The sequence below is a fragment of the Haliotis cracherodii genome, unplaced genomic scaffold, assembly GCF_022045235.1.
Source record: "Haliotis cracherodii isolate W230 unplaced genomic scaffold, xgHalCrac1.p SCAF_13, whole genome shotgun sequence".
Taxonomy (NCBI): Eukaryota; Metazoa; Mollusca; class Gastropoda; order Lepetellida; family Haliotidae; genus Haliotis; species Haliotis cracherodii.
The window spans coordinates 12468529-12481762 of record NW_027266268.1 but is presented as its reverse complement, the minus strand read 5'-3'; the positions used below and the strand labels follow the sequence as shown (position 1 = coordinate 12481762).

Sequence of the window (13234 nt, the reverse complement as noted above, 5' to 3'; positions counted from 1 at the left end):
TCTGCTGACCAATGACACCTATGTGAAACATATGTTTGATGCTTTGATTCTTTGTTGTTTAAAGCCGCACTCAGCAATATTCCAGCTTTATGACAGCGGTCGGTAAAAAATAAAGTCTAGTCCAGACAAACCAGTGACTAAAATCATGAGCATTGATTGGGATATGATGACATGCATCAACCAAGTTGTGTACATGACTGTCCATAGATCAGATTATTGCACATGAAACACTGATGTTGAACTGAGTAAATGGTGTATTTCACTCAGTTAAACAACAGAGAACACACTTTGTGATGTCTTTCATCTTTATGTCCTTGAGGACACTTGTTTCTAAATTAGTGAGACACACAGACAATGATAATACAAACAATAATTTATCTCATATTATGGTGAAGTTTTTCAAAGTTCAAGATGTAAAAAGGAGGGCCCTTAATAAGGCAACAATAAATCTGAAATTATAAATAATAAATTAACAGAAAACTCTTAAATATTGATGTGTTTATTTGACTAACGACATGTTTATCACAAGCACATACATGACATGATGCAGTACAGAAATATGGCAAAGAGGCTGATTTTTCTAACTTCAAGAGAAACTCTTACTATGATCAAGTCAAAGACACAATGACACAATGACACAAGGTGAACGTGTACCGTTTTACCAACAATTCCTCAGAAAATGATCAAGTATTGTAAATAAAAACAAAATCCTTTCCATGATCATAAGAAATCTCTGCTAAAAGCAGAATATGCTAAAAATGCTTTCAGAAAACATCTAAAATCGATTTTGTCAGTGATACAAATACAGAATACTACGTTTGTAACAAAGACGCTTATATCGAACTGATAAATATAACAAAACGTTGTTTTGTTCCCGGCCATTTGCTGTATATTATATCATATAAAATTGATGTATATAACGAACATGCTTTTAACAAAATAACGGATATAGCGAATTCACTTCGTTGTGTCATATGAACTCTGTCAATGACAATGTTCATGTTATAATGAACTGTTAATCTTTGAGCTGCTCACGAGTCACCAATCAGCCTATCAAGACACCCGCGGCTCTTCAAAGCAGAAATAAACAATTAAAAGCCAGTGATTAACTGGATTAAGTACTGACCCTCAATAAAGAATAGTAAAACAGTGATAAGGCTGTAGGTTTTTGGTGTAGATATATTCTTTAAAATGCAACAACTAGTGTGCGGAAATCAGTAGTGAAAAATTATGATGGCAGACACCTTGCATTTATAAGCGGAAAGCTTATGTGTCTGTATGCTAATAAAGCTGTATCAATAATATATTGATAACATGTATTTACTTGTCTGTCTGTTTGCTTGAGTGTGGTCTGCATGTGTGCGTGTGTGTGTGCCTGCTTGCTTGCATGTGTGTGTCTGCACACACTTCTACTATGTATTAGTCCAGACTTATGCTGATTTTACAGTGCCAGACCACTCAGATACCATGCCACAGTTTCAACATATAAAACCCCACTCCAACAGTGTCAGTATACTGACTCCAAGCTGACCAGTCCTTGTTTTAGCCCCTTAATGCCGAGCGCCAGGCAGGGTAACAAGAAGTACCATATTTTGGTAGGACTCAGCCGGGGATCAAACCACCGACCTTCAACTGCTTTCCTTGCAGATGCTGTACCCCTAGACCATGGAAGCTGAAGATACCTGAGGATAGCGAGGTATGAAACAGTGTCTTTATGAACACGTCTCAACTTCCATGACAAAGGGAGCTAAAAGCCATGACATACGTTCTGTCATGAGCTATATCACCTCAACAACAAGTCTATGACAATGATTAAAAAAGTGTGCGTCTCTCATGCAGGCGGCCACAAAGTATGGAACTTGGCAGGTTAGGGACCCACTGGGATTACTTTGAGAGACAGGCTATATAACAGGTCACATTTTTCTCCGAAATTTGGAGAAGGAGATTTTCCATTTTTAAGGACATCCAACATGACCAACATACAATTCACTTTTTTTCTGGAACAAATGATGTTTTCAAGAAATTATCAGCGATCACTTAGATGATATCGTGGTCTTGTCACATGTATCTCCTAAATCTTGACTGCATGTCACATCGCTGTCTGGCCTGCATATTTTAGTGTAGATTAAGAGAAGACATCAGGCAACAGCCATCTTTATTTTTTCACTATGCAAGTAGGTTTTAAAGGGGGAAGTTCAAATATATGCTCACAGTTATTCTGATAAGAATATTTTCTTCAACCATTTAAAGTCATAATATTGATTGGAATAGGAGAAACACTGGCGTTTGAAATATAAGTAAAAGTATAATTCCCAAGCATTTTTTTTACAGTGATTTCTAAAGGAATAAAAGGCATAAAAAATAATTCTGTTTAATGGTCTATTTTCATAAATAAATTTTTTGTCAAAATGTTACAAACTATATATAAGTCCTTTTCCATTATTGAAAGTTGGAAACAGATGCACTTGATTGTGAAACATTCTTAAATCTTGATTAACCAAGTCATAAAAGTTTAGTTCTCTAGTTCTAGTTATTTAGTTCTCTGGAACAAGAGCTTGACAAGTAGTACAGCTCATTATCACACAGCTAAACAAGTGTTATTTTAAACCCAAACAGTAATATACATTCTTGAAATGCCAAACAGGATATTTACCAAAATAAGAGTTAAAAAAGACAGTAAATAAGTTCGTTAAGACACAGAAATGTCAAAAAATATATGAGATATTGCTTCAAAAACATGTTCAAAGTCAGACACAAGAGATAATGGCGCCAACACAAGATGACTGAAGTACCAGACAGAAATTCCTTATTTACCTGATGGTAATGTCAAAACATCACAGACACTATATCAGGTGCAGTAAACACTGACTAGTGGTGCTGAAGAGAAATCATTATAATACTCATCAAGACATATTCTAATCCTTTGATCTCAACATCAAATAGGAGTTCAAATATCTATTGGATATCAACTTGAACACTTTTAATGTTAAAGTATTGTTAAAATTAAACACTATTGTTGTGACTGTTGTTGCAAACTGCACCGGTGAAAGATGTTTTAAGTTCAATGCATGTGTATGTTTGGGGTGTTTTGGATGTCATGAGGTACATATGGATCACAATATTGCTGTTGTGTGGCTGAGAAACTGTTTTTTTTAGACAGTTCCAAGTCAAATGGATTGCAGTGAATAAACTCTGAACTGGGACATTTGAAACAGTATTGATTCGGGACTGTAACAGTACAGCAGTATGTATGAAACAGTACTAATTAGTCTTAATGTTTGTTTGTTTGTTGTTGAACTTTGCACTCAGCAATATTCCAGCTATATGACGGCGGTCTGTAAATAATTGAGTCTGGGACAGACAATCCAGTGATTGACATCATGAGCATAGATCAGCGCAATTGGGATACGATGACATGCATCAACCAAGTCAGCGAGCCTGACCACCAGATCCCGTTAGTCGCCTCTTACGACATGCATTGTCGCCATTTACAGCAAGCATGGGTTGCTGAAGACCTATTCTACCCCGGATCTTCACGGGTCAATTCGTCTTAATGATGATAACAGTACAGCATTACATATAAAACAGTACTAATTAGTCTGAATATGTTTGTTTGTTTGTTGTTTATATTTCAGCAATATTTCAGCTATGTGACTGACATCATGAGCACCAATTGGGATAACCATGACATGCATCAAGTTTAGCAAAACCATGTCATAAGCAGTAAAACATCATGTGATGAGCAGTAAAACCATGTGATGAGCAGTAAAAATGTGATGAGCAGTAAAACATGAAATGAACAGTGAGAACATCATATATGTGGGCAGTAAAACATGAAATGAGCAATAAATACATATCGGGTGGGCAGTAAAACTATATGATGACTGACGTGTGTACGCAGTAAAGCCTAGAAACTGGTGATAAGCCAATGGGATTGGTATTCAAACCATGGGATGTCAATCTTTAAACCATGTGATGAACAGTAAGACCGATGTGAAGTGATGGGCATCAAGCTGTGTGTGCACAGTATAACCATATGATTGGTAACAAAACCATGTATTGTTTAGTAAAATGATGGGATAATTAGTAAAACCATTGGATAATTAGTAAAACCATGGAAAGATCATAAAACAATGGGATGATTCGTAAAACGATGGGATAACTAGTAAAACCATTGAGCTATCAGTAAAACCATGTAATGCATAGATAAACCATGGGAAAATGAGTATAATCATCTGGATACTTGAAGGAGTTGATCAATGTCTACAAACCATCAAGAAGGCTAAGATCAGAGCAGAAACAACTTCTCATAGTGCCACATAGAACAAACAAACTAGCTGAAACAGCATTTTCTGTCAAAGCTCCAACTCTGTGGTACAGTCTCCCTGAAAACCTAAAACTCATAAAAACTGTATCTTCCTTTCAGGCCCGGCTGAAAACCTTTATCTTCTCCAAAAATCCTACCCAGAATAACAAGGTCTTCTTTTTTCAGCAAGCGCCGTTGGGCAGCATATAGTTGGAAACAAGGCGCTATACAAATCCATTATTATTATTATTATTATTATTATTATTATTATTATTATCATTAGTAGTAGTAGTAGTAGTAGTAAAACCATGGGAGGATTAGTAAAGCCATGGGATGATAGTAGTAGTAGTAGTAGTAGTAGTAGTAGTAGTAAAACCATGGGAGGATTAGTAAAGCCATGGGAGGATTTGTGAATGCATGGGATATGTAGTAAAACCATTTATTGACATGAATGATTAGTTAACCCATGGATGAGACAGAACATTAGATAACCTCCATCAAGACCACATGCTCTGGTGGAACACAGCTCCTGGGAGCTCTGGATATATTCACTGATAACCTTATCGAGTTGAGATCTCTGAGGAGCCATCAAATATTCATTTAAATGGCAGTTTTACTTCTCAAGTGTACAATCAAGGGAATATTTTACACCAAAATGAAAATACAAGGAAGGTTTTTTAAAATCTACAATCACATTTATCTTTAAGCATTTTCCCATAAATATCTAAAAATATATTGTTTTCCTACACTCAACGGTTAAATTGGTTACATGATGAAACATCAGGCAAGCTTGTGTACCCTTTTCAAAGAAGTTTAATGGGAAATCAATTTGTTAAAAGTATCTTGGCAGCTTGTGTTCTGTAGATAATCAAGTTATTTCAGTCCACTAAGCAATGTATGGATGAATAAGTTATACAAAGGTAGTGATCAACTTTTTAAGGGCTCCCAAGGCCTACTTGGAAGAGATGAATATAGCAGCCTCCAAGCAGATTGTGTCTTGAGAGATTTTGTGACAAAGTATTGTCTTGGGACATAATGTCAATGAAGTATTGTTTTCAGAACTTTGGGGTTGTATTTCAGTAGAATCAAGATGCTTCTCGAAGATTGGTTTTCTGCCACTGAAGCAGAGATGCCCAGCTGAAATGCGGGTGTGTAGACCAGTGTGAATACCCTTGCTGTTAAGGCCCTTGGTGTTAAGACCCTTGGTGTGTAGACCCTTTATGTGAATACCCTTGTGTGTAGACCCTTGCTGTTAAGACCCTTGGTGTGTATATCCTTGGTGTGTAGACCATCTGTGTGAGTACCCATGTGTGTAGACCCTTGCTGTTAAGGCCCTTGGTGTGTTTATCCTTGGTGTGTAGACTATCTGTGTGAATACCCTTGTGTGTAGACCCTTGCTGTTAAGGCCCTTGGTGTGTTTATCCTTGGTGTGTAGACCCTTTATGTGAATACCCTCTCGTGTAGACCCTTGCTGTTAAGACCCTTGGTGTGTTTATCCTTGGTGTGTAGACAATTTGTTTGAATACCTCTGTGTGTAGACCCTTGCTGTTAAGGCCCTTGGTTTGTTTATCCTTGGTGTGTAGACCATCTGTGTGAATACCCTTGGTGTGTAGACCATCTGTGTGAATACCCTTGTGTGTAGACCCTTGCTGTTAAGGCCCTTGGTGAGTTTATCCTTGGTGGGTAGACCCTTTATGTGAATACCCTTGTGTGTAGACCCTTGCTGTGTATATCCTTGGTGGGTAGACCCTTTATGTGAATACCCTTGTGTGTAGACCCTTGCTGTTAAGGCCCTTGGTGTGTTTATCCTTGGTGTGTAGACCATCTGTGTGAATACCCTTGTGTGTAGACCCTTGCTGTTGAGACCCTTGCTGTGTATATCCTTGGTGGGTAGACCATTTATGTGAATACCCTTGTGTGTAGACCCTTGCTGTTAAGACCCTTGTTGTGTATATCCTTGGTGGATAGACCCTTTATGTGAATACCCTTGTGTGTAGACCCTTGCTGTTAAGACCCTTGCTGTGTTTATCCTTGTTGGGTAGACCCTTTATGTGAATACCCTTGTGTGTAGACCCTTGCTGTTAAGACCCTTGCTGTGTATATCCTTGGTGGGTAGACCCTTTATGTGAATACCCTTGTGTGTAGACCCTTGCTGTTAAGACCCTTGTTGTGTATATCCTTGGTGGATAGACCCTTTATGGGAATACCCTTGTGTGTAGACCCTTGCTGTTAAGACCCTTGCTGATTTTATCCTTGGTGGGTAGACCCTTTATGTGAATACCCTTGTGTGTAGACCCTTGTGTGTAGACGCTTGCTGTGTATAGCCTTGGTGGGTAGACCCTTTATGTGAATACCCTTGTGTGTAGACCCTTGCTGTTAAGGCCCTTGGTGTGTTTATCCTTGGTGGGTAGACCCTTTATGTGAATACCCTTGTGTGTAGACCCTTGTGTGTAGACGCTTGCTGTGTATATCCTTGGTGGGTAGACCCTTTATGTGAATACCCTTGTGTGTAGACCCTTGCAGTTAAGGCCCTTGGTGTGTTTATCCTTGGTGTGTAGACCATCTGTGTGAATACCCTTGTGTGTAGACCCTTGCTGTTAAGGCCCTTGGTGTGTTTATCCTTGGTGGGTAGACCCTTTATGTGAATACCCTTGTGTGTAGACCCTTGTGTGTAGATGCTTGCTGTGTATATCCTTGGTGGGTAGACCCTTTATGTGAATACCCTTGTGTGTAGACCCTTGCTGTTAAGGCCCTTGCTGTGTTTATCCTTGGTGTGTAGACCATCTGTGTAAATACCCTTGCTGTTAAGACCCTTGCTGTGTATATCCTTGGTGGGTAGACCCTTTATGTGAATACCCTTGTGTGTAGACCCTTGCTGTTAAGACCCTTGCTGTGTTTATCCTTGGTAAGTAGACCCTTTATGTGAATACCCTTGTGTGTAGACCCTTGCTGTTAAGACATTCTACGGTTTAGACCCTTGGCGTAAGACCTTCGGTGTGTAGATCCTTGGTGTGTAGACCCTTGGTGCAGAGACTCTCTTCAGCAGATACTTTGTAGCATAATATTTCAGATGTTCAGTGGCATTGTCAACTCAGTAGAGCACATTAGTACTGTTTCCTGTGCAACTACTCATGAGACAACTGGTAGATTGTATAAGGCGAGAACAGCCACAGTTGGAATTTATGGCAATAATGAAACAGAAGTATTTGAAGGAATTATACAAAATCAACCAGGCTTGAAGTCTAACAAGTCTTCTCAGATGTGCCTTACGATTTTCAAACACAGTTGCAAAGAACAGGTCTCAACCGTGAACACAGTTAATGACATATCCCAACCATTTCCACACAGTGTAGACAAATATATATCCTACCCAAGATAGATACCCTATCCCAACAGAATCACAAATCACAGGTACACTCCACTAATCTTCTCCATCTGTGTTTTACAGAGGTAAGTTAGCCATGGACATACTGTCATTTAGAACTTGTTAACCCAGGCACGGTTTGTGCATCTGACTTAATGAGCTCCACTCCTCCAATGTGCAGTACAGTGTGTCTGTGTAAAGGTAAGTATTCTCTTCAGGAGGAACACATGTTCCTCTCACCAGCTTGCTGGAATCTTGAGAATGTTCCTAAACAGACAGATTGTATAAGTCCTTCTGCTACTCAATCATCTTCACATTCATCTATATCTTTTTGTTTGTTGTTTAACACACTCAACAATATTCCAGTTATATGTAAATATGTCTGTAAATCATCCACCAGACAATCCAGTGATTGACATCATAAGAATCTATCTATGCAACTGGAATACAATGACACGCATCAACCAAGTCAGACCACCAAATCCCATTTGTTGCCTCTTACACCAAATCTGGTTGCTGAAAACCAATTCTAACCTGGATCCAAACAAGTCACATTCATCTGCCTTGCACTGGACAATCATGTTTCCTTAGTTCAGATATTTGATTTCCATATCTATTTATTGCTACCCCGGTAATAGAAAGGTTTCTAGGGTCAATCATCTAATACAAATGGAAATGTTTGTACAATAAACACAGTGGCTCCTTGACTTTCTATAACTTGTTTCTGAAATGTTCCAGTATTTAGGAGGGGCATGGTGGGTATGTTGTTTAGGGTGCTACAATTCTCTGTAATTTGTTGCATCCCACGATTTTGGATTCGAAACTTGTTTCAACCTAATTACGTTTCTAGGTTTGTTAGCACCATCCCTGTGCTTGTGGATTTTCCCAAAGTGGTAAGTGTCTAAGAACTACATCACTTCAGGATTTCCTGCCACATCACTTGTGTTCTTTAACCTGAAATACAGCCAGTATCTCTCAGTGTCATTTCTACACACAAGGAGGATCTTTGCTGTCAGTATCTCATGTTAAACAACACAAGAGACATTGGCAAGTCTAGACATGTAGAAAATACATTGAGAGATGGTGGCTGTCAATATCTCTGGTTAAACAACAAAGAGGCAAGGGCAAGTCTAGACTGGTGGAAATGACCTAGAGAGATGGTGGTTGTCAATATCTCATGTTAAACAACAAAGAGGCATGGGCAAGTTTAGACAGGTGGAAATGACACAAAGAGATGGTGGCTATCAATATCTCAGGTTAAACAACAAAAGAGATGTGGGCAAGTCTAGACAGGTGGAAATGACACAAAGAGATGGTGGTTGTCAATATCTCATGTTAAACAACAAAGAGGCATGGGCAAGTTTAGACAGGTGGAAATGACACAAAGAGATGGTGGCTATCAATATCTCAGGTTAAACAACAAAAGAGATGTGGGCAAGTCTAGACAGGTGGAAATGACACAAAGAGATGGTGGTTGTCAATATCTCATGTTAAACAACAAAGAGGCATTGGCAAGTCTAGATCGCAGAAATGACACTGAGAGATGGTGTCTGTCAGAATCAGGTGTGTAAGGCATCAGGTATTCCTGTGAACTTCTTCGAGAATGAGGCAGTAAACACACACACAAACACATGGTGTTGTTGATGCTCACCAGCTACAAGGGAGGAAAAAAATACCCTGGGTTGATTTCAGCTCACATACCGAGCCAACTGACAGGGTTTAGCTACCAGACTGACATATAAATGTGGGCCATCTATAGAGGATTCATCATGTAAACTGCCAATGTGCCAAATACCAATCCAATCTTAGTCCATGCAGTGTTGTCAACCTTGGCATGGCCATGATAATTAAGGGGCTGACCATTCGATATTCTGGGAGGGAGATGGTCTGGCTTCTGGGGGCTGGATTCTGGCTTCAGGGGACTGGATCCTGAGACTGTGGACCAGGAACTGGGGACTGGCTTCTTTGGACTGGGGACTGGATTCTGGGGACTGGGGATTGGGGACTGGAGTCTGAGTCTGGCTTCTGGCTTCATGGGACTGGATTCTGGCATCTGGGGAATGGGGACTGGCTTCTGGTTTCTGGGGACTTGGGACTGGATTCTGGGGACTGGGGACTAGGGACTGGATTCTGGCTTCTGGGGACTGGATTCTGGCTTTTGGGGACTCAAGGCTTCTGGCTTCTTGGAACTGGGGAGTGGGTTCCAGGTTCCAGATTCTTGGTTCTAGGTTCTGGGGTCTGTAGACTTAGATTTACTTAAACAATTTGTCCTTAGGTTTTACCCCAAAAATAAATTGTTCACTGGTCATGTCCTTATATAATGTGTGTTGAATTTTTAAATGTTCGGTTCTTCCATTTACAGAATGACACTACGTATCTTGAAATTGTGTGCCTACCAAAAAACCCAGAAAGATTCACAAATATTGTTTTCAAATAATAATCCGGCAGTTATTTGTGGTAAAAATGCAAATTAGAATCCCAGGAGTTCTTTAAAATGCCAAACCTAAATCACACATATTATCAATGGGAGAATAACCTTTCAACTGACACTTTACATTATGTTCTTTTCATGCATGTCAAAAAGTTTACATTGTTTTAAGACTGTCTTATAACAAAACATATTTTAACTTTCTCAACACCTACAAATCTGCATGTATTAATGATTAATTAGACAAAATGCAAGTCCGGGAAACACTACACTATTGTCCTTGACCTAATTCCACAAAGCGATCTCTCTAGCGCTATGACTAGTGTAAATCCCAGGACTTGTAAATAGATCATGGTAATTTTACAACTGATGAGATGGCTTTGATGAATTGGCCACAGCTTTAGGTTCTTTCATGTACTATATTATCTGTATTAAGCACCCTGCTCCAATAAGCACCTTCTGACCAATTTCTGAACCAATCTGAACGTCATCTTTATAAACATCCCCTGCTATTAAAATATTGCTGACAGTCCATATTGTCTTGTTTATTTTGTTTATTGAAAACAGCAGTGTACAAGGGTTAAGTAACTGCCTAGTGGCTATTATCAAAACAGGTTTACTTTCATCGATGTTTGAACTAAGTTTGTTCACTCCCAATTGATCTCTGAAAACAAATTTTACTCATTGTCAATGGTTGTCCACTTTTGTCAATAGGGCCTTTATTATGGCGAATATGGTATACCTTCGATTATTTATTTTAGGGATTGGGTGGGTGGGTGAGTTGAGTTTAACACCGGTTTTATCAGTATTCCAATTATATCATAGCATGTCAGCTTAATGAGGGAGGAAAGCCCGAAGTGATGCAGGTCTCAGACGTTTACCATTTTGGCGAAACCAATGGTGCGAAACTCAATCGAGGCGAACCGGAATTCGAACCTACAATCATAGGTTTCTTGCCTGCCTAAGGGATGCAACTTTGCACAGCAAAGCGGTGCCTTAGACGACTGGGCCAGCCGTGCCCCCATTTATTTTAGGCAATATTCAGTTTCATAATTATATAATTTTGTTGGTGACAGATTGTTTCAGTTACTGTCCCATGAATAGAATAACACATTTTTTCAGCACATCCAGTATATTCAACAATTCTTTTAATAATTTTCTGGAACAAATTATTTTTTCCAAAAACACCCCAGGCATATGAATGGTTGGTGCTATAGTCAGTTTGTCTTGGCCAAACGGATGGGTCATTAATTACAGTGATGGGTGGGTCAGACGTTTTTGATGCTCCCATGTACTGAAAATAAGTACCCTCACCTAATGCTTGTCATATTTTTGATTGACTCTAACAATGTCCTGGTTCATTCTTTCCATGACTCTCCCCAAATATGTGTATTATTTTTTATGACCCCCTCACACCTTCTACCCCCACCCCCCCACCCCCATCCCACCCTACCTTATACAAGGGTTAAGGACTGGTCCCTAATGAAGAAACAGATGTGGATAACTACACAACAATTGTAAACCAGTTCCTGAATTATTTGTCGTAATTTGATCAAGACATGAACATATGATCTGATGGCTTTATGTACAACATAAACGGGGGGAAAAGGTTTTCACACATTTTCTGATAATTACCCTTGGGAACAAAGACTGGCACAAAGTATTTTCTTTTCTCATGTTTTGATGCATAATTGATGATGTACCATCAGGTCGTCTGGATGAATTACATCACTGTTGATCATGTTACAAAGCAAATGCTACAAACATTGCTGTCTCTGTCTGATGTTTGACAATCGTTGCACGACACATCCAGTCTCCCTGGAGAATGTTTTACTTTAATAATTAAGCATACTTCTGTTTCTGTCTAGCGGATCAGGTACATCTGTTGATGATGCTCAGCTTCAGTTTAACATCAAAGCTAATGCAAGTCTGCAACTGCATCAAACCATCTTGTCAATGATTGGGCTTATTTATTGATTTAACGTTTTTTTAATTTCTTATTCCAATGAAAAATATTTTTACAGAATGAGGAGACAGACTTATATCAAAGTCTTCAACCATTACTTTTTTATATTTCTGTTTACTGATTCAAGCTAAAAGGGACAAAAAGAAAATAGAAAAAGTTTGAATATATTTCTCTTTGCCAAGCCACTCTCAATTCAATGGATTAAAACAGAAAGAAAGATTGAGCCACAAACAATTCCAATAAAAAGAAGTTTTTAAATAATGATTGATCAAATATGATTCTCTGACATTTGTTCATAAACTATTCTTCACAATTAAAAAATAGACACTTTTTTTGGAGAGTCATCGTTTATTGTGCAATCGTGAAACTCTTCACAACACACTAGTCACTGCTCTATCTACTCATCTCTAACAGGTCTGCAAAAGAACACATAAATATCTTTCATTCTTTAACTCAAAAGTGTTCCAGGTAAGGATACAGGGTCCCGTTCCACAAAATGATCTTAGCGCCAAGACGATTGTATTTCCCACATTATAACATTGGCCTATGATAGTCGTAGTGCTCAGATCGCTTAGTGCAACAGGACCCTAGTCCCCACAACCAATGCTGGTTGTATGCGGCGATTACGTGGATCAGGTGGTCAGGTGGGCTGATTTGGCGGATGGCATGTCAGCATATCCTGATGGCGTGGATGATAATGCTCATATTATCAATCATTGGATTTTCACACATGCACACACGGACACGACGCACACTTTAACTGACTATATAGTCATCAGATTTACCAAAATATCCACTTGATTTCAACAGATGAAGAAGATGCTTTGCCATGAAACATCATTTAAAAAAAAGGGCATTATCTACAAATAATAAATACATTATCTACAATAAAGTAAGACATTTTTTCTACAAAAATATAAATGTTATCTACAAAAAAATGAAGATGTTATCTACAAAGGTTTCATGTTATCTACAAAAAAATAAAGATGTTATCTACAAAGGTTTGATGTTCCCCTGACCGACCACCACACTGACATGTAAACCATGACACATTTGTAACACATTTGTGTGAAATGTCTTTCACATAAACAAGGTAAATGTTTTCAAAACATATTTTCGAGTCAGATCTGAATCTAAACAAGCATAACCTTTCCTGATCATATGTGCCAA

The 13234-nt window shown here is 38.7% G+C and overlaps 1 protein-coding gene across 1 annotated transcript in view; it reads right to left on the bottom strand.

The window, feature by feature from the left end:
• Positions 1-13234, bottom strand: part of LOC139459630 (dipeptidyl peptidase 2-like) — a 105618-nt gene that overhangs the window by 18846 nt on the left and 73538 nt on the right. The gene's annotated exons all lie outside the window — the stretch shown is intronic.